Genomic DNA, 23,592 nt, shown 5'->3' on the forward strand with positions numbered 1-23,592 from the left:
GGTCTTTGAAATGCATGCATCCCCGTGCCTAATTGATCATCTTAACCAATCACGTGAGTCCTTCTGACTTCACCAACACGTGAAGTTGGGCTCCCTCCACAACTTCACCAACACGTCGGCATACGATAAGGTTTAATCTTCAACTACTCAACATCAAGTGATCAATTTTATCACAAAACCACCTTGACAGAATCTAACACACATGACCATTAATTAATCCGAAGCATCTTCAATCACCAGGGATAACGATCAAGAACATAAACACTTTTAATTCCCGATTAAATCCAACTTGTTCCAGAATTTTCACTTTAATAAATAAGAATCACGTTTCAGGATCCAATTCTCGAACGCCTTGAAAATAACATAAATAATATGCTCTGACCGCAATCCAGTAATGACGAAAACCTTCAGTTCAATTTGACTTTCTTCAGTTGGTCAACCTCGAACAACAACAATTTCATTGCCCACAAACACCTAAATATGTGTCAATATCCAGTTTCAATCAATATACCATTCACAAACTCAACTCCATATCTAGATTTGACACGTATTTGTTCACACGTAAGACCAAGAGATAACAAGTTTCACTCGTTGACGGAACAACGTCTTCGGTCTCACAATAATCGTGTACACCTGGCCATACAGACGAAAACTCCAAACACTTTTTTTTTTTAACTTCGCCTAAAGTCAACTTCGCCCCTCCTTAACTTCGCCTGTCCATATCTTCGCCTGTCCAAAACTTCGCCTGACAGATAACTTCGCCTGAGATAAGCGAACTTGTGAGGTAGGCGAAGTTGTGAATAACTTCGCTTAACCTTATATCTTCGCCTAAACCCTAAAATTTAAGCGACAACTTCGCCTGATCCCCATAACTTCGCCTGCGGCGCTGATCGGCCAGAAACGATCAGAAACGTGCCAGAAACACCAAAACGCAGATCTCGAACCATAGCATAAGAGCCTAAGGCTCTGATACCACTTGTAAGTCCCCCCGCGCGGGGCGTCGCCGATCGATACGAGATCCGCACGAGGTCTAGGAGTGCGGAATCCTCCTAGACTCGTTAATGGTGTATAAGACGAAGAACACGATTACACACATACACATACACGAACAAACACACGAACGGGATAAACAAATCTGCAGATCTTTTATAATAATAACCATAACTCGTTACATACCCAAACATGAAAACAAAGACGGTCGACCTGAGGTGAGCTCTACCTCGGGCCGTCCCACACGACTCTCCCTCTCGGTTTCTTTCTAGACAAAAAAACTGATCACTCAAAACTCTAACTTTCTGGATACACAAACCTAACAAAGACACATATATATATATAAACAACTTCACGGGCTTGGGCCTGTAGGCGAAGTTGTTACAACTTCGCCTAAGGCGAAGTTGTTCTAACTTCGCCTATGGCAGAAGTTGTTACAACTTCGCCTATGGCGAAGTTGTTCTAACTTCGCCTATGGCAAAGTTGTCCTAACTTCGTACATCGTTTCCGCTGATCAGAATTGCATAGCGACGGTCACAAAATGCACCAACACAACTGTCGCACTCTCTTTCTCACCATGAACAATGAGAGTTTCTCCCCCAGGGAGAGGTACGCGGACGATCTTCTCATGACAGACAACCTCGGCTCGGTGCTCGGACAACCAATCCATCCCAATAACTAAGTAGAAGCTACCAAGTTCAATCGGCATAAGATCTCTGGGAAACAAATGACTAGACAATTCTACGGTACAACCCTTCAAAATATGGGACACTTGGATGGTTTTACCATCTGCTAACTCGATAGTGTACTTAGACTGTAGGGCAGATGGGGTGCTATTAACCATTTCACAAAATTTAGTTGACACGAAACTTCGATCGGCCCCGGTATCAAATAAAGTTAGCGCATAACAACCATTCATTTTATATTTACCGGTAATAGTTACGGAGTCGTTAGAAGTCTCACCTGAACCACCACCAATAACGAAGGCTCTTCCCCTGCCTTCACCTCCGTTGTTACCATTCCCATTGTTACCATTCTTCCCGTTACCATTTGCCCCTCCGTTACCAGCATTCTTCAGTTTGGGGCAGTTTCTCTTAAAGTGACCCTCCTGTCCACACTCAAAACACCCTTTCGGGGCCTCTTGAGGTGGGGCTTGTTTCTGAGGGTTGTCTGCTCGGCAGAACTTGGTTTCGTGGCCATGTCTGCCACACTTGTTGCAACGGTACTTATCACATTTCCCCGCATGATGGAAGTTACACTTGTTACACTTTGGGAGTTTCCCCTGATATCCTCCATGTTGTTGGTTCTGGCTCGGGTAGTTGTTCCTGCGAGGAGACTCAAACCGTCTCTGTTGATTGTGGCTTGAAGAGGTGCTCTTGTTGTTGGAGTTGTTGTTGCAACTACTCTCTCACTTGCGTTTATTATCGGATGTGCCAGTAGCAGACTTCTTGGACGGGAGAGTGCCTTGTTTGACGGCTTGATCAGTTAACTTATGAGCTAACCGGACGGCATCGTGAATGTTGGCGGGATTTGCCGATGTCACCATACTCTGGATCTGCGGAGGTAAACCGTCAATATACATTTCGACCCTCTTATAAGCAGGATCGACCATTTGAGGGCACAGTATCGCTAACTCATGGGATCGTGTCGTATAAGCCTCAATGTCGGAACCCTCCATCCGCAAATTCCAAAACTCATGCTCTAACTTCTGCACTTCACCACGCGGGCTATACTTGGTCTTGATCAGACTTTTGAATTCCTCCCATGACATAGCATTGGCCGCATTTAGACCCAACAACTGAACTTGGGTATTCCACCAAGTAAGTGCTGACTCCTCGAGAGTCCCTGTAGCAAACTTCACCTGGCTCGCAGCCGGGCAATTACACATAGCAAATACCGATTCTGCCTTCTCTATCCAGCGCAGCAAACCGACAGCCCCCTCGGTGCCTTTAAACGCATGGGGTTTACAATCCATGTAGTTCTTAAAGGTGCACCCCGCGGCTCCTAGATTTTTGGTTCACAAAGTAAGTGTTAGTGCCTGAGTTTTGATAGGTCATAATGACAGCAAAGTGTATACTTACCCCCTGCCGCCTGCCCCGGAATCTGGGCGGCTGCAATCGCTGCGGTCACATGCTCGTTGATGAGTGCCGCCAGTTCTGCTGGAGTGAGGTTGATGCTGCCCCTGCCATGGCCACGTCCACGTCCCGACATAATCCTACGCAGTCGTGAACATAGACCGGATTAATGCCTTAATTCTAGTACATCAATAACAATCAAACAACTAATTTATGAACATCACAACACAATTTAAGAAAACAATACTTGAAAAGATAACTTATAATCCGATTACAATCATTCAATCCAAACATCATAGTTCAAAAATATCCTCTGTTGGATGGGAACAACCCTCCCACCTAGGTTCATAAAAGAAAGAAATCCAAACGAATACCAACTGACGATATCACTCGTCAGATACTCCCGATGACCCGCTCACCTCGGGCTCCTCCTCGGGGTCTTCCTCTGGATCCTCCTCGGGATCCTCCTCTGGGTCTTCTTCAGGGTCCTCCACTGGGTCCTCTGGAGGTGCCAGCCGGTCCTCCAGATCCCGAATACGGTTACGAGCAATGTTCAGTTCGTTAGTCAGATCTATCACCCTGTCTGCAAGCATCTGCATCTTCTCACCTAGCCTCTCAACTTCAAAGGTTAACTTGTAGTGCATCTCTGACCTCCGATCGTAGAGCTCCCTCAAGAAATCCATCTTATGCTTGGCTCCACTCTGTTTCTGCGCTAGCTTGGCAATGTCCGACCTCATACCCTGTTTCCCACACTGCGCCTTATCCAGGCCAGAAACAAGTGCAGCTATCACCCGCTCAGGAGGGCATGGCAGGGCGGGTAGAGTAGGGCAAGAAGGACCTACAACAGCTAGGGGTGGAACCTCCTCCTTCTCAATCATCATGGTCACCACCTCTGGGTACCATTCCCAGTCGCACTGGGGCTTAGGTAAGAACGTGTGCTCGGGTGAAGACTCCTCAGCAGTAGATGTGCCAGCATCAGGGATGGTCCGCTGCCGCTTCAGTCTCGGGGACGCAGGTGGTGTGCTCTCCTCAGCGATGATAGGTGCTTTCTCACGGGCGTGATCAGCTGACGACGAAGACATACTGTGACACAAGGGTTGGGGTTGGGATGAGTAAGTGGTATCTCATGTATATATGTGCAGTGTAACTAATGCATCATGAAAAGCTATAGACCGGACTGCAACCTATATGAAATGGTATGCAACCTGGTTCGCTATAACCAATGGCTCTGATACCAATCTGTCACACCCCCAAATTTCCACTAAGGGAGTTTTACCGTAAGGCGGGTGACAAACCAGGATCTGAACACATTAATCACACCAAACGACATCTATATGGTCTTAAAAGTTTTAACAAATCAAAATAAAATGTTCAGAGTACTTAAGTGCTAGTGCGGAAGCTAAACAAAGTGCGGGAGCCATCTCCCAAACAAGTTTAAATAATTCATGGTGCTACAAGCGCAAAACCAATATCAAATAAATGTTTTCAAACTTAAACCAATGCGAGTCCATGCATGCAATGTTATCCCAATCCAAGTGCTTGTTAGTGACCTGACGAAAACATGCTAAAAAGAGTCAACACATATGGTTGGTGAGTTCACAGGTTTTCAAAGTAAGTTATGCTCTATCAGTTCATAAACATTTATAAATAAAAGTGGCCCATGGTTAACTACACTTAGTTAACTCGTTGCCGCATAGTGTTATGTTTCCATCACGAAAGAAGCTGACTAGTTATTGCCTCAACTCAAGTATTGCCAAAACTTAACAATGTTTGGTCAAAGTTACACCCCGTTCGACCTCCAGTCGAGAATAATGCAGGGTGGGGTTTGTCAAACCCAATAGTACTATTTAAATTTACCACGCCAGTTAACCTTAGTTAACGGTCCAATGTTCGTGAGGACTTTCCATGGCAAAAAAACACTACGTTATAAGCAACCAAACGGTTGTGTAAAGATTTAGAGCAAGTAAAACAGTTTCGCATGTTTCCTCCCCCAAAGGAAAGGTATAAAAGTGGGGCCGTAAACTCACCTTGTTGGTGCTTCGAGTATTACACAAATCCGACCGAAGTAAATGCGTCATGTGCTAAGACCCTAAAAATGCAAGTACGTAAGTAACTTGTGGGATGGTTCCTAGAACCACTAGTATCCAACAATCTCCCGTTGTTTTTAAAAAGACTTTTGACCAAAGTTTGACTAAAGTTGACTTTGACTAAAGTTTTGAACTTTGACTAAAATATTGACCTTTGACTAAAAGGTTGGACTTAGAATGTTTACCTTATAATTCTAGTCACACTTAATCAATCATCAAGTATACAAACTTAGCCATATTCCTTGCAATTCTATGATCGATACACTTTCACAACATCACAAGCAAGACTAACTATTTAGTCAACTAGTTCTAGGTTGACTTAAAAAGTCAAAGTTCTAATTTACCACAACTAACATATCACAATTTGCAATTATCTCAATTCAACCAACACCTTTATCACCTTTAACAATTTATACCACCTAAACCGATTTTTCTCATCAAACAAAACTCACAATTAAATTACCAAATAAATCACACATGTACACATCAGTATTAGGTTCAACATATATTTTTCTCACAATTTTTGGATTTACCAATTCATCCAGAATATTCATATACTACAACAACATGATTTATATTTCTACAACAACGCAGCAGTAATCAAAAATTTGTCAAAAATTCCATACTTGTACAATTGATGCAAGACCAATTGGACTAGATTCCTAATTCAATTTACAACATCCTAGAAGTAGAATTATATCCATATCTATTTTTATCATCAAGTTATGAAATTTACAACTCAACTCAGAATTATTTCTCTAATTTAGATTTGCATCCTGATTTTGTAAATTAATAAAAAGTATTCAAACAGTGTCCAAAAATTAAGATTTCGGACTTTCTGAAAACTAGATTCAAAGTACATGTTCATAAAATCAAAAATCGATCAAAAACTCAAACATATCATCAAGTTATCAACAATCCAAATCCGTAACATCTAATCTGCCAATAAACAGTTTTAACCACAATCAACTACAAATCACAACTTTTCTATCCTTTGATTCAACAATCATCAAGAAACATTCTTACCAAATCAAATTGCATGTCTTTTTTTTATCCATTTGATTTCATAATAAGAACAAAAGTATTTATAAAGGACTCAAAATATTAATCAAGACTCATACAAAAATCCTTTTTATTTGTCAAACTTTGATCATCCCCTTTCATGATCCAACCATTTGGATACAAGGTTCATATGAATTAAAAGAAAAAGAAACATATAAACATAATAATCTACTCACTTTGCTTGATCAAATGCTTAAACCCTTGTTTACTAAAATCACCAACTCTTGTGTTATGGAGAAAATACTAGAAGATGATGTTTACAAAAACAAAAAGTGAGAGTATGTGTGTGTGTGTGGGATCTACGGCCAAAGGGAAGAGAGAAGGGAAAGAGAAAAGTCTTGTTAATCAATAGTTTGTAACCTATTTTCCTATTAACAACTCATTATTGTTGATTTAATGAAAGTAATACTTAGGTTATCTTTTATTAATTCATTTGTAGCATGCAACATAATTTATAAATATTTTCTATACATCATAACCTAAGGTTCCATTTAAATAACAAACATGTTACATGACATATAATATAACCTATTTAATCATTTAGCTTACTTACAATCACATAATCATGTAATATAACATATTAATCACATAGCACGTTATACTTATCATACATGTTACATGACATGTTCATTATAAAATGCATGACGAGTTTATTATCCTAGTTATAATTAGTCACTTATCCTTGTTTAAGTCACCACTGTTACATTGACTTAAATGTACGCATACATGACACTACATGTACAAGAGTTCATAAACATAGTTAACGGAACTAACTGAGTTTATAGACATAGTCAACTTTAACTGTGTTTAGTTAACCGAGTTAACCTAAAAATGCCGGATGTCACAGTGGCAATCCCCTCACATAGCACTTGATTCTCTTAGCCTCAGTGTTAACCATATCGGGTACCAACCTAGACATTCGGTTGAACTCTGTGGTGTACTCACGATGTGTCATCGTCCCATCTTTCAAGTTTAGGAACTTCATCTCCGCCCTCTCAACTTCTGCGTCAGCACAGAACCTCTTCATCACCAGCTCTTTCAGATCCTCCCACTTCATGGCCTTAACCTCGTCCCGAGTCTTCCTCTGCTCCACACTTTCCCACCAATACATCGCCTCCTCTTCAAATGATTGGGTGGCATAACCGACAGCTTGATCGGGACGAAACTCGCTAATGCGGATAATTTTATCCATGGTGGTTATCCATTGAAGGGTAGCGATTGCGTCTCCCAAACCAGTCAGCTTCGGCGGGTCACAACCCTTAAAGGACTTGTAGTTACAACCACCTCGGCCCCTTTTCGTCTCATCAACTTTCACAGATTTAACCACACTTGAGGCCTCTCTTTCTTCTTCATCATATTTCTTACCACCTCCTCCCGCTCCTTCAGTTGTTCTTTCACGGTCTCCAGCAGACCTCTCCGGATTCATGTTCTTTACAGTAGCGGCTACGGCTTGAACGATAGCTGCTTGGATTAAGGATCGAGTTGAACCCCTTCATTGTTTTCAGAGTTTCTTCTAGCCGTGCTTCCTTCAGCTCCGGTGTTGGAAGCTGTTTCTACCGAAGGTTTTTGGGCATGATGAGGCCTGCCACGACGTCCAGTACGCCCTCCTGCTCCAACAACTGCCCTAGATCCAGCCATCGTATTCTGGAAAGGAAAACACAAACGTCATCACTCAAGGAACTATTTAGTACAAGGATAGTAAGGCTAACAGGTAATAACAGTGGCCAGCTGTGATTAGCTTATCACGTTACTTTCCGTGTCCTATACACTTCCTCTTATGAGTCTATTTGTGCTGGTTCTACTCTAACAGTTAACCAATCGAACAATCAATTAATCCTATCCCTAACATCCATATATTCTTTCTTTAGCAATTTTGCTAACATTTACGCACATATTTAATCATACACTTTACCGTTAATGAGCTTGCTTGAGTGACACATGGCTATCTCGAACTGGCATCTTCTTTCTTTTCTTACATAAATCTCTTTCTCTGTTCGAGTCTAAGCATGTAGGATACTTAAATCTCTCAAACTTTGCTCTGATACCAACTTGTAAGCCCCCGTTACCGGTTCCCTACATTTGGTGTTGGATTTACTCATAAAGACAGTTCTACAAATCAGAGTTAATTAAAACTTTACGCGGAATATAAAACTTCAACCATAATATCTTACATAACCTCCAAATCTTGTCTTATAAAACATTTATAGTCATTTAAAACAAAACAGTCTCAAAACATCACAACATTTCTTCGAGATGCCAGTATCTTCGATTCCATGCCATGTGTCTTCAATCACACGAGCTGCCTCAATCTATTTGCCTGCGTGCATACTAAAAGTCAGCTACGCTGAGTGAGTTCTAGTTAATCACATAACTTACTTTACATACACATATACATGCCCGTAGGTACGCATTACGTACTTAACCTGTCCATCGTTCTTTCATATACATTCATAACTAGCCTTACGTTATAAAGAACATTCGCCCTACATACCTCGGATATTATTAGGGTCCGGTACCCTCCATCCTCGGATATTATTAGGGTCCGGTCACCCTTCATCCTCGGATATTATTAGGGTCCGGTACCCTCCATCCTCGGATATTATTAGGGTCCGGTACCCTCCATCCTCGGATATTATTAGGGTCCGGTCACATTCCTTCCTTAGATATTATTAGGGTCCGGTACCCTTTCTTCCATACCTCCTTAACATACTTTCTATATACATAATCGTAAGTTTCGCACATACATACATCATTCATTCTTCATCTTACAACAAACATATAACATCAGCCATTTCCTGGCAGTACATGCAATTCCGAAGATCGTTCATGTACTGGCAAGAAGCCATTCATACATTTCACATAACACATATATGACATACACTTATCACTTAGGATTAACTAATCACATCGAGTATGCACACAGCCCCGAAAACAAAACAAGGAATGGGGCTAGAAACTCACCTGAATTCGGTTATGTTCACCGTTTATAGTAATTCCTTTCTTGAGCTGTGCACGACTAACTGTATAACAATTACACGTATCAATTAACTATCACTACTTATATCGTCTTTCTAGTCTTAATTATTACCCTCAACGAACGAGGGTCCGGGGGCAGCGGCCCTGGAAGCGGGGTCTAGGGGCGGAAGCCCCTAGCAGGGTCCAAGGGGCCGAGCCCCTAGCTGGGGTCGAGTTGGGACTGTCGTAACACATTTTCCATTAGGATTTTAAATCATTATTTAATTCCCTAACTCAAAAGTTCAAGGGCTTAATTGTAATTAATTCATTCCTTTTTCTAAAGCCTGGGACTGTTCTGTCATTTTGTTAAACTTGCAGTTCGTTACTTAGTTCTTAACGAATTAACTATCATAACGAACTGGTCCTTGTAACGAATTGGACCTCATTCGTTGGTCTGGCTAGCGAATTGAAATTCATAGCGAACTGAACCCTTATAATGAACTGAACCTTAAACGAACTGGGGTTCATCTGCCAGTTCCCCCTTAACGAACTACTTAACGAATTGGCATATGAATTGCTTAACGAATTAGTTAGCGAATGAAGCGAGTTCATTAGTCTTCTATAGCGAATTGGCTTAACGAATCATGGATTAGTTCGTTAAGCTTCCGCAACGAATTAGGGTTAGGGTTTGTCAGAGAATGTCTGACATCCTTAAATACATGTGCCGCCTTTCCGGCGCCGTCTTTCCGGCGCCGCCGTGCCGGAAAACCGGGCGGTGGCGGAAAAACGCTGTTTACCCCATTTTACACCGTTTTCATCGTTTTTCGTCCCATTCGATCCGGATCTGAGCTAGGGTGGTCCCTAAGCTCATCTTAGGTTCGCTTTATACCCGATAATACCCGGATCTCGTGACTTAACGGTTTAACGGTTTCGGCTCGTCGTTTCGTGACTAAATCTAACGGGTTTAAGTTTATAAACATCAAACTATTATTACCTCGGGTCGGTGCTCGGTTTCCTTCTTGGTTTCGGCTTAGAGAAAGGAAGAACTAGAGAGAAAGCTTAAGTGTGTGTTTTGGTGGTGTATGGAATATGTGTGAAATGAGGGATTTATTGGTGATTATGGTTTATATATTTAAGGATCATGGGCTTAAGCCCATGGTCTTTCCTTCTTTCTTTATATCCCAAGTCCATAACCCATATCCATTTAACCCAACACTAGCCCAACTCATAATCTATTTATCTAAACCTATAACGACCCAATATAGAATAGACGAAGTTTATTTTATTATTATAACCGAAAGTAGGATGTTACATGTCTTCCCTCCTTAAAGTGGTTTCGTCCCCGAAACCTAACTATTACATAAACAAATTTGGGTAAAACTTGCGCATCTCATCCTCAGCTTCCCAAGTAGCATCTGAACCCTTGCGATGCTTCCATATCACTTTCACTAAAGGTATAACCTTATGACGAAGTTGCTTCTCCTTGCGGTCAACTATCTCTATCGGTTGCTCAATGTAGTTCAACTGTTCATCAACCTCAATGTCCATCAATGGCACGTGAGACGCGTCATCAGCTAGACATTTTCTCAAATGAGAAACATGGAAGGTTGAATGAATTCCTTTTAACTCTTCTGGCAAATCCAGCTTATAAGCCACTTCACCTACACGATCTATAATCTTAAACGGTCCAATGTACCTCGGAGACTCAACTCCCCCCCCCCTTCCTAAAATGGATAATTCCTTTCCAAGGCGAGACCTTGAGCATCACATTGTCACCAACTTTAAACTCAATCAGTCGTCGTCGCTTATCAGCATACGACTTTTGTCTGTCTTGAGCAGCTTTCATTCTTGCCTTGATCTGATCGAACTTCGAAGAGGTTTCTTGCACAGCTTCTAGGCTTCCCATCTCTTTCTGGCCAATCTCTCCCCAACACACCGGGGTCCTACATCGTCTACCATAGAGCATCTCAAACGGTGGCATACCGATACTTGAATGGTAGCTGTTGTTATAGGAGAACTCTGCTAGATTCATATGATCATCCCAACTTTCTCCAAAGTCTAAAACACAAGTACGTAGCATATCCTCAAGGGTTTGGATCGTCCTTTCAGACTGCCCATCGGTTTGAGGATGATACGCCGTACTGATGTTCAATCTCTTTCCCATAGCTTCATGGAACTTCTTCCAAAACCTCGAAGTGAATCGAGTATCTCTATCAGACACGATCGATAACGGCACTCCATGCTTGGCCACAACCTCTTTTATGAATAAATTTGCTAACGTTTCTGACGAGATGGCCTCTCGTATGGGCAAAAAGTGAGCACTCTTGGTCAAACGATCCACAATCACCCATATGGTATCATGTTGCTTAGCTGTATGGGGTAGCTTAGTTATGAAATCCATGGTGATGTGTTCCCATTTCCATTCTAGTATCTCTAGAGGCTGTATCTTTCCATAAGGTTTCTGGTGCTCTGCCTTGACTTGGAAACAAGTTAGGCATTTACTGACATAATCTACTACATCATTCTTCATGCCAGGCCACCAGTAATCTCTTTTCAAATCTTGGTACATCTTCGTAGTTCCTGGATGAATCGAATATCTTGATTTAACGAATCATGGGTTATTTCGTTAAGCTTCCGTAATGAATTAGGGTTAGGGTTTGTCAGAGAATGTCAGGAATATTCCCTGACATCCTTAAATACATGCGCCGCCGTGCCGGAAAACCGGGCGGTGGCCGGAAAAATGCGGTTTACCCCATTTTACACCGTTTTTCATCGTTTTTCGTCCCGTTCGATCCGGATCTGAGCTAGGGTGGTCCCTAAGCTCATCTTAGGTTCGGTCTATACCCGATAATACCCGGATCTCGTGACTTAACGGTTTAACGGTGTCGGCTCGTCGTTTCGTGACTAAATCTAACGGGTTTAAGTTTATAAACATCAAACTATTATTACCTCGGGTCGGTGCTCGGTTTCCTTCTTGGTTTCGGCTTAGAGAAAGGAAGAACTAAATAGAAAGCTTAAGTGTGTGTTTTGGGTGGTGTATGGAATATGTGTGAAATGAGGGATTTAATGGTGATTATGGTTTATATATTTAGGGATCATGGGCTTAAGCCCATGGTCTTTCTTTCTTTTTTTATAACCCAAGTCCATAAACCATATCCATTTAACCTAACACTAGCCCAACTCATATTCTATTTATCTAAACCGATAACAACCCACTATAAAATAGACGAAGTGTATTTTATTATTATAACCGAAAGTAGGATGTTACATGTAACACCCACCAAATTTTCATTTTGAAATGTCAACTTTTAAAAGTTTAATAGCCAAAGTATAAATACCCTACATAAGAAATTTTGGGAAACACAAATAAAATATTTCGACTTGTATTAAACAATCGTTTTGAAGAAAAATAATCGTTTGAAGTTATGAGATATTTAATTTTTGTTTTCATCTATATATTTTATATAAATAAACAATATATACAATAACCACTTTTTATATATATATATATATATATATATATTATGAAAGGATAATTAGTAGAAAATACATATTCTTTCGGAAACATGTGAAGTACACATGTTAATGGGCTCTAGTTTTTATAGGGTGTTCAAGAAATCCGAAATGAAAGCCAAACTAGAAAAATCCGACCTAAATTCTTATATGGATATTCGGATCGATTCAATTCGGAATCGTATTGGATTCATATAGGGATTTAAAAAAAATTCGGATAGTTCGGATTATCAGATATCCAAATAAAACAAATAAATAACATGTGCTTTAATATTTAAAGTTTCGCTTTATTCGTGTAGTGTTTTAAATTTTAGAATTATGATGGACCATGGATTTAATTAGACTTTTGTTTGAAGTTTGACTTTTGTTTGTGTACGTTTGATTTTTAAGTTTCCGGTTTTGTATTTTTATTTAATTAGGCATTTGTTTGTCTGTTTGTTATACAAATTATTTTGGGTTATTCGGACTATTTCGGATTATCCGAATCCAGTCTGAATCCATCCGAATTCAATTAGGATCGTATTCGGGTTGAATAGGAACACCCCTGATTCGGATCAGATTTCGGACAAGGTCCTAGAAATTTCAAATCCGAACAGCTGAATTGAATAAACCAAATAATTTGTTATCCGATACGAAGAACACCCCTAGTAGTATCTCTTGAGTCATGGGGTGGAAGGTGGAAGAAAAATTTAGTAGTCTCTCTTGAGTCATGGGGTGAAAGGTGGAAGAAAATTTTAGTTGTTCGAAAAAAAAAACATGTTAATTGTGGAGGTGAGATGACACATAACAAATTCTAGTGCCACCTTTCATAATGTTTCAACACCTTATAATTTAATAAGCTTAGAGCATTCTGAACCTAATCTTTATTTATAAATCTAAAATTACACTAAAAATCAATACATTTATCTCTTCTTTTCAATTAAATAATATTTTTCTATACATTTATTGCTACTTTTTTTTTTTTCTTTTCCTTCAATCACAATCACTTTAAAAAAATAATAAAACTTTATAAAGTGCGAACAATATTTCTTCAAATTCACTTATGAATAGTAATGTAGCCCTCTCTTCACCGCCCCCTAAAAAATGAAAAACACACTCACATATGTAGAATGGATTGTAAATGCTTTTAACTACGAGAACACATGAATGACTCAAAAACTGAAGAAAAATTACACTTGTCATCATCTAAGTGCCATTTTTTAAAATATTTTTATACCTCATATTTATTTGGCTTGCTCATTAAATATTTTAGCAATACAAATGAAGACTTTTAGAGTTCATTTTGATTCATCAATATTTGAATATCTTTATACTCTCATACAAATCTGATCCTCCTCCTAGTGTTACATCGTTTTCAAATCGCCCAACCCTTGTGTCTAGAACAACGTGACGATTTTTTTTATCAAGTGATGTCTAGTCGTTAAGCTTATCGAAAATCAAGAACAAAAAACCATAAATTTCATAATCGGGTTCACAATGGATCAAAAAGGTGAATACGTCCAAATTGTTTTGTATAAAAATTTTTTATTTCATAAATGCCTTTCTCGTTTTAAAAAATATTGATGTCTAGTCGTTAAGCTTATCGAAAATCAAGAACAAAAAACCATAAATTTCATAATCGGGTTCACAATGGATCAAAAAGGTGAATACGTCCAAATTGTTTTGTATACAAATTTTTTATTTCATAAATGCCTTTCTCGTTTTAAAAAATATTTTATGATTTTTGGAGTAAAAATACATTTATTTGTATGATAATTAAAATCAAAAACTTAAATTATGAAGTACGCCTATACTTGGATCCAATGGCTAGCAAAATCCCAGAATCAGATATAGGAAGCGTGTACACAGTGATGTCTGATGTAGGAAAACATATTTCTATTTGAATTATTGGCTATGGTTATTATGTGAATCATGAAACGATTTATGGGTATCACGAAAATAAGTTTTGGAGTCCACACATCATTCACCAGCTATGTGCTGACGTATTTTCTAAAACCGTTTACATGTAATCAATAAGGATAGATATATTAGAAGATTTGAGATATAGTCGGTAGATACTATATGATGATACATATATTTTAGTGTTACTAAATAATGTATTTTATTCAAAATATTGGAGATATAAATGTTATGTATAAAATATAGGTACATAAATCCCTATATTTACATAAAACGATTACTTTATTAAAAACTTTCGCTAAAAAAATGTAACCCTGGTTTATTTACAAAAGAAATACTAACTATTGGTCACACATTTAGGTCCATAAGGTCGGGTGTGACAGTATACTTGTCACACCCCGACCAAAAGCGACGTAACATGTCGGGGTGCGATGGATTGCACATGAGCACAATGACACTGTTAAAGTGATAACATTTAATTAACTCATTCATTTCATTAAACAATCAAATACATCACATCTTGTTCATACAAATAAAACAAAATACCAGGAAATAAATAGTGCATTTAACTAATAACCTAAATGGTCTAAAATAATTTAATCTTCTTCAATCTTCATTCAACCGATTATTAAACTTGTAACATTGCATAAAATATATTTTCTCAACACAAATGTTGGTAAGCAATTCCATAATTTTTGTATATATAATATAAGGCAAAATCCACAACTCTTATGTGAAACCGTAAATAAAAATGACAATTGAGGTATATAAATCATAAATAAATGAGGCGCCTTCTAATATGTAAAATTACAAAATTACAAGGACAAGCGTATGATTACATTTATTGAGGATGAAAATGAGGCCAACAACAAAAGCAATAAACATTTAGAAATTAATCATATGAGACATATAACTCACAATCGAACAATTATTCTAATAAGTAACACATAAACTAGAGTTTGCGGTTTGAGGATTCAAGTCTTAAATCAGTTTTGTTTGAATAAATATTCAAACTACCCCCAAAATATAAAAGAGAAAACAAGGATGAAATTACTCACTTGATATGAGTGATTATTACAAAGAAAATACTTAAAATAAAAACTTTAAGAAAGCAAGTCCAACGGTTTAACGTGCGTGTCATAGATTGAAAGATATTGAGTTAATATTGAGTCTTGAAGATGGGATATAAATGGTAAAATAGTTCATAAAACAAGAAGGTCTCCTCTTAAATTCTATTTTTAGTGAACGACACTTTTAAATTCTCAACCAGAATTTCATTACCCAAGATGCATTTCTTCTTTCCATTCACCAATATGCATGAACATATCGTCAAATCCATCTATATCTAAATGGAATCATGCTTAAATTTCATTTGCATTTTGCAATATATGCTTTTGATTTTACTATAATTTGTATTTTTGATTATACAAATTAACTTGTTTAAAAATATGGGTTATACGGTCATGTTCGGGTCGACCCGAATTTATGTGTGTGCGGGTTAGGGTTTGCATATTTGACACGAATAATAATACGCGTCGGGTTCGGGTTGCACATTCCAACCCATCAACCTGCCAACCCGCAACCCGTTAACTCGCCAACCTATCAACCCGACACATTTGACACCCCTAGTATTGACACTTTATTAAATCAAAAAGATCTACAGTGATGTACTCCAATTGAAATTTGTAGCACATACTATATTGACTGTGTGATTGTAGTACTAGATATGAAGCAGCTGGTACATGTCATGAAAGCGTAAAGTTTTACTGAAAGGATTTTATCGTTTTCTTCAACATGTTCATGTCAAGAATCTATTCTTTTTACTCGTCATTTCTCTTACCTTTGTTTTCCCCCAAATTCAATTTTGTAATGTTAATGTATTACGTGTATAATATAATGTGATGCTGTTTGAAGAAAATAGAGAAATATAATGTGATGTTGATTGAAAAAAAACCAGAGAAATTAGGATTATATATTACTAGGTTAGGTACCCGTATATAACACGGTTATAAGTTTAACAAATTTAATTTTGTAAGTTCATAACATTAAAATTATACAAGAATATATTATTATTGATTTTCCATAAGCTAAACACGGAATATGCATGGATTTATTTTAAAACAAAATAATGTATTAAGATACAAATATAAATTCATTTTAAAAATGTTCTACTTACTTATTGAAATAATAATGATTAATTAGAATAGATCCCGTGTGATTCATGGGTCATGGATGGTTAAAAAATAAAATAAAAAATGTTAAACTTAAAAATATACATAATAACATTTCTTATGGATTTGTAAGATATAAATTATTTCGTAAAATAGATAAATTAGTAATAATAATTTGTACTTGTATTTTATGTGTATGTTCCCGAGTTTCATTTAAAGAGAGAAAAGAAAAGAAAGGAATTAAGAGAGAAAAGAAAGGAAAAATTGGTATTATTTTATGTTCCCAAGTTTAATGAAAAGAAAACCTTTTATGTGTTCCTTAGTTGGGAGGAAAAGAAAATGAAGTTAAAATTTTACCATTATACCCTTAGGTGAAACATTGCTTGCTTTCCATTCTCCATTACTCGTTTCTGTGATCCAGTTAACAAAAATCTTACTCATGCTCAACAACATGCAATTAGGAACACAAATTATTAGGTACAGTAGCATTCAAAATGATAAGATTTGGTAGGATACATGGAAGAATTGAAATTAAAAATCTGAATGAATCTAAACCAAAAAAATGCAATAAATCAATGTTTTCATGTATAAAAAATCATAATTCAAGTAAACAACATGTGTTTCGATGTCATAACTACAACAGCCCAAAGACAAACATATTGTAATGATCATATGCAATGTCTCCATTGTCTTCATTTTCTGCACGATAAGCAAAACCTACAATAACATATGATGTTTTCAACTTTTAATTGCAGTTGAGTAAACTGTAATAAAATTTAAGTTATAATAAAGCCCACTTCACAAACCGAACCGAGCAGAGCAGCTCGTTGCTTGGCTCGTTTACAAAATGAACCGAGCAGAGCAGCTCGTTTTAAATCGAGCGAAAAAACGAGCGAGCATTTTTCGAGCGAGCAGTGAGCGAGTTCGAGCGACGAGCGGTTTGGACGCCCCTGGTGCTTCAAAAATAAGTAATATGCCCGCTAACCCAACCCGATTAGCCCCGTTTATACACACCATGTACCTAATTGTTAGAATGATAATCTAGGAATCATTTGTTTGTTGCCTATAATGATTTTTAAACTGAGTTTTGAACTAACAGTGTGCTATCATTACTTTTGTTTATCTTTCAAAAAGTATATTTCGTTTGATTATCATACCTAGAAACATTGAATTTCAAATTTTGATTAAATTTAAAAGGATAACTCAACAAGAACATAGCCAATTCGTCAACTATAACATGCATGGTAGGGTATTATTTGACACTTATTTCTAGATATGGTGCATACCTTGGCTGTAGTTTACCTTAATCTTCTTAATGCATGCCTAATTAACTCAAGATAGACGATATTAATCCCTCCTTAATCGGTCACTACAAACCTAATTGAATAAGATAAAAAACCAAAATAAAGTGAGATTAACTTAAAATACCTGGTAAAAGAACGGGCATTGAGAAGAGGTTACTCTGAAGATGAACGGCAGTTTACGGTTGGGTGGTTAGAAAAGAACGAACTAATAGAATAGAAAGAGGGTAATATGATAATTATAACTCTTTTTCCTTTTCTTTCCATCTGATTCTTTTCAATTTGAAGAGAAAACAAATAAGATCAAATAACCTCTCTGTTTCCTTTCCTTTCCATTCTTTTCATTTCAAAAAAATCTTTGAAACACCATTTTCTTCTTAATTCCTTCTCCTTTCTTTTCCTTTCTCTTCTTAAATTGACTCTGGAACACAGTGTAAAAGAAATCAAGATGGAAGGTTGTGAATCTATACCAATTAAGAAAAAGAGAAGGCTAACATCAATTAATCATAGTTAAGTTGGCAAGCTACAAACATTTTAAAAGCAAGGTAGTGAGTTCGATTAACACCAACAACATAATTTTCATTTTATCATTCGTTAAGAAGAATTGTAAAAATGAAAACTTGTACACTTGACAGCCAATGACATGTGAAATTGTCTTGCTTTAATAGTATAGATAGATGGAAAATAATCCGATATGGATACCAAGTTAACAAACATATTATGAATCAAAAGATAAGTTTCGTTTTGTATGTTGTATTTCTGGAAGGGAAAGTAAACCTACGACATGTTGGGCATAAAACCATGTGTAGTCAAAACGTCCCATCCTTAGGCATTTTGCGCTATGTGGCATCTCGTCATCAATTGAGAGTTTTGCAAAAAGTGGCGTAGTGGGCAAAACATCACAACTCTCCTACAATAGTTAGATATAACCCCCCCCCCCCCCGGGTTTTGGCTCCGAAACGGCATAACTTGGCTGGAGTACGCTTGATCTAAGAATGAGTTAATTCAGATAAAATACAAATTAAATTAACGTGTTAATTGTGAGAATCAAATAGTGTAATTATGTATACAACATGGTGTAATTATAGTATAGTGTAATTACAACGTTGTGTAATTTCACTACGATGTAATAAATAATTACACTACTTGATTGACATGTGAAATTGTCTTACTTTAATAGTATAGATAGATGAAAAATAATCCAATATGGATACCAAGTTAACAAACATATTATGAATCAAAAGATAAGTTTCGTTTTGTATGTTGTATTTCTGGAAGGGAAAGTAAACCTACGACATGTTGGGCATAAAACCATGTGTAGTCAAAACGTCCCATCCTTAGGCATTTTGCGCTATGTGGCATCTCGTCATCAAGTGAGAGTTTTGCAAAAAGTGGCGTAGTGGGCAAAACATCACAACTCTCCTACAATAGTTAGATATAACCCCCCCCCCCCCCGGTTTTGGCTCCGAAACGGCATAACTTGGCTAGAGTACGCTTGATCTAAGAATGAGTTAATTCAGATAAAATACAAATTAAATTAACGTGTTAATTGTGAGAATCAAATAGTGTAATTTTGTATACAACATGGTGTAATTATAGTATAGTGTAATTACAACGTTGTGTAATTTCACTACGATGTAATAAATAATTACACTACTTGATTCTTAAAGTTAGCACGCAAATTAATTTGTACGTTAAGTTTCACCATAAAACTCTTATCATTTCAATTTTTTTAAAGTTTTGGAATCAGCTTGTTGGAAGTACATTTATGGTGTCTTGACTGTCTTCTTTTGTTGTTGGTTATGCTTGCACTTAACACTTACCTCACCTAATAAATGAAATTATATGGCCCAAATTTGTTACCACCATGATTAGGGGATCATGATGCATATGTTGAGGTGACCATTTAGACGACGATAGAAGGCTAATATCTAATAATCGTGGACGATTTTTCTTAGTAGTTTCGAAGTGTAAAACAGGTTTTAAAGACATTCAAACGTCCCTCAAATGAATATTCTGGTGGTTAATTGGTGTGTAAATTATGATGTGTGTATTCTAAAAAACAACAGTACATTAAAAAAATATCATACAGACTTTCTTCGGTGTCTATTATGATCTTCGTAACACTAAAAGTCCATAGCATTATTGAACACTTTTTGTTAATGGTGAAATTGACAAAACAAAAAAAAAAGTTTTCTTTTTTAAATAAGTGGTTCTTAATTTTTATATATATATTTTCAACGAAAATTTTGATACCAAGGGAATTTTAGTGACACAATCTCATTACATTGAAAAAGTGTTGAAGAAATTTAATCATTTTAATTGTTCTCCTGTTAGCACTCCTATAGATCCAAATGTTAGGTTGATGACTAATTCAGGTGATTCAGTGTCACAACTAGAATATTCAAAGGTCATTGGATGCTTGATGTATGCTATGATTAGCACAAGGCCTGACATAGCTTATGCCGTGGGAAAGTTGAGCAGATATACTAGTAATCCTAGTGCTCAACATTGGCAAGCAGTGAACAGACTGCTTAAATACTTGAAAGGAACTATGAATTATGGTTTGTGTTATTCAGGTTTTCCTTCAGTATTAGAAGGGTAGTATTAGAAGGGTATTCTGATGTAAGCTGGATAACAAATATGGAAGATCATTCTTCCACTAGTGGGTGGGTATTCCTACTTGGTGGTGGTGCTATCTCCTGGGCTTCAAAGAAGCATACTTGCCTCACAAATTCGACAATGGAATCTGAATTTGTAGCTTTAGCAGCAGCCGACAAAGAAGCTGAATGGCTCAGAAACTTAATTTTTGAGATTCCGTTGTGGCCAAAACCGATATCACCAATATCTATCAGGTGTGATAGTGCAGCTACCTTGGCAAAAGCATATAGTCAAGTGTATAATGGGAAGTCTAGACACTTACGTGTTAGACATAGTATGATTAGAGAGTTAATCATGAATGGTGTGATATCAGTTGAATTTGTAAGATCTGAGCTTAATTTAGCTGATCATCTAACAAAAGGGTTATGAAGAGATCTCGTGAATAAATCAGCTAAAGGGATGGGTTTAAAGTCCATTTATATATCTTATGTCAAGACACCCAATTCCCATTAGGTGCTGAATTCAATGTGGCAAGCTTGTCATAAAGATATTGAAACACATTAATATAATCATCCCAAGGTATGTGTTTGAACTGCAAGATAAAAGGAGGTTGAAGTATAACTTCTTAATAGTTCATTGATAAATTGCAATGCAGGTGCAAGAAGAGTGAACTACCTATAAGAGTATGAAGTTTAGCTGCTTCAAGAAGCTTTGGACTTGAGCTTTGATATATTCTTTGAAGGATTTGGACACAGGCTAGTAAAATATCGTGTCAAGTGAATTTGATTTGTAAACGCATGTGTATTTACCTACATGTATTAAAATAGGATAACATGGGTTCAATCCATAGTGACACCCTTGTTATTCTAATATTTGTAACGCGTAAATACTAATATGAAAATTCAATCCACAAGACATTTTCATTTATGCATGTGTTTTTGTTACTGTGAGAATGTTTAAGTTAATAATGGATATCACTAAAATGGGGAGGAATGTTGGTAATTTTAGTGTTATCAACATGATTTTAGTAATATTGGATTAACTTGATGATCTAGTAAATATTATTATTTATTAACAGGTTAGGAGATGCGGGAGTGCAGGCTCGTTCAATAATAATATTTGTGTTGTCGGTTGGGCCATGTCTTGTAATTAATTGGTTTTAATTCATATTTAATGAATTGGGCATTTTATATTAAATTGCATATAAGCTTACGTAAAAGGCTTTTGAGATTAATTGGATATGGGCCAAGTTTGATAATGATCCTTTTAAGGATCCGTTTGTTTTGTGATCAATATATATATTATTTGATGGATGACGGTTGTAGAATAACCGTAGACAAACAACAGACACAACAAAATCTCTTATGATCATCACAAATTTGGTACAAGGTTTTCTCACAAGATTATCAATATCAAAATTCTGTTTCTCAAGTAAATCTTGGTCTAATCCGATTAAGCATTGAGTGTACCCTCAAATAGTTTAATCTGATAGTGACATCACGATTCGAAGATTAATCCAAGTTGCTATATTTAATTCATCATTACGGTATTCAATCACGCGTCATTTACGGGTACGTTAATTCTGTTTATACAACATAATAGTAATTCTTCGTGGCGCGTCCTAATAAGCTCATTCTGTCGGATCAAAAACGGTTTCTGTCGTATCCAACATATTAGTCTGGCTATTTTTGGAATGTGTGTTGGTCTAGGGCTAGCTAGTCAGAGAATTTTCTCTAATACAAAGGATTATTAATTAGCTTGTCGTGTCATGTAGGGGTTTATGGGATTGGAGCTAAGAGTGTGGTTGGTGTCGATCATTGGCCAAAGGAAATACTTAGACATCAAACAGGGTGGATTGGATCTACTCGCCTAGAGATTCACATGTCAGGACATGCCATCGACTCATCTCGTCACACAATTTAGTTACTATAGCCTACCTGTCTCGTAAATCAAGAGCACAGTATTTATGCCACTTTCATTTCTCCAAGAAAGGTGAACTCATGATGTTTGGTAGACTAGTCTTAGTGTATCTATTTGGGGCTACTTCTGAATTAGTAAGAGGTAAAGTGTGTGTTCATTTAAAAGATTTCTTTTAAAGGTTTATGGAGCCTTTTGATGAGTAAGTTTCAAAAACACGATGAATGATTCAGAGGTTAACTCTTAATCGGTCAGGTCTCTTACTAACTCAACACAAAATTGTTAAAAGTACCCAAACTTTCCAAACTAAAAGAACCAATCAACGGTACCTTTATGTTACCCGAAAGAATTCGAAAGCACCTGATACACTTGCGGCTGTGTTTCCAAACTACCTAGTTTCACTTGTCGACACAAATTGATATTGTTCGAGCTTTCATATTAGGGTACTTTTACCCGATGTGTCTCACCAAATCAATTTGCCAAACCAAAGGGAGCGATGGATCTACGTGAAATGTTTTCCCAATTATACACCCTTTAAGCGAAAATAGAAAGTGATTTACATATTCAGGATAACAAAGGACACAATGACACATGGACGCACACGCGCAAACACACGCGCACACACATGAGTTCTGATTTGTCATGGGTATGATTGGGTAGATCTATATTCGGCAAATCCACTCATGAGTTGAGATAAGATAAAATAGAAACTACTTTTTGTGTGAGAATGGCAGGAACCAATTAGAAAATTAAAAATAATATATAAATGGTAAAAGGCATTATGGTACTTTGCCGAATTCTCAGTCAAGGCAATTCCTATATTCATGCTTAAATTTCGATCAATTACAAAGTCAATCACATCTTTCATCATAATACCTGATGTTCGAAAACTTCGTCATATGTTCGCTAAACGCCATGGCTGTAATGAAAGATCCGATTAAACCAAATACATTTATTAATTTATATTTTAATTATTAATTGATCAGTTTGAAACTGGTTCTATCCTTCGACGACAGTGGTG

The 23,592-nt window shown here is 37.0% G+C and overlaps 1 pseudogene; it reads left to right on the top strand.

Moving 5' to 3' along the window:
* The first annotated feature begins 20,418 nt into the window (after positions 1–20,418).
* On the top strand, positions 20,419–21,083 carry LOC143577740 (secreted RxLR effector protein 161 pseudogene; annotated as a pseudogene).
* The last annotated feature ends 2,509 nt before the right edge of the window (positions 21,084–23,592 follow it).

Source organism: Bidens hawaiensis, unplaced genomic scaffold, assembly GCF_021521415.1.
Source record: "Bidens hawaiensis isolate Kalapana, Puna unplaced genomic scaffold, B.hawaiensis_p1.1 tig00028791_1, whole genome shotgun sequence".
Taxonomy (NCBI): Eukaryota; Viridiplantae; Streptophyta; class Magnoliopsida; order Asterales; family Asteraceae; genus Bidens; species Bidens hawaiensis.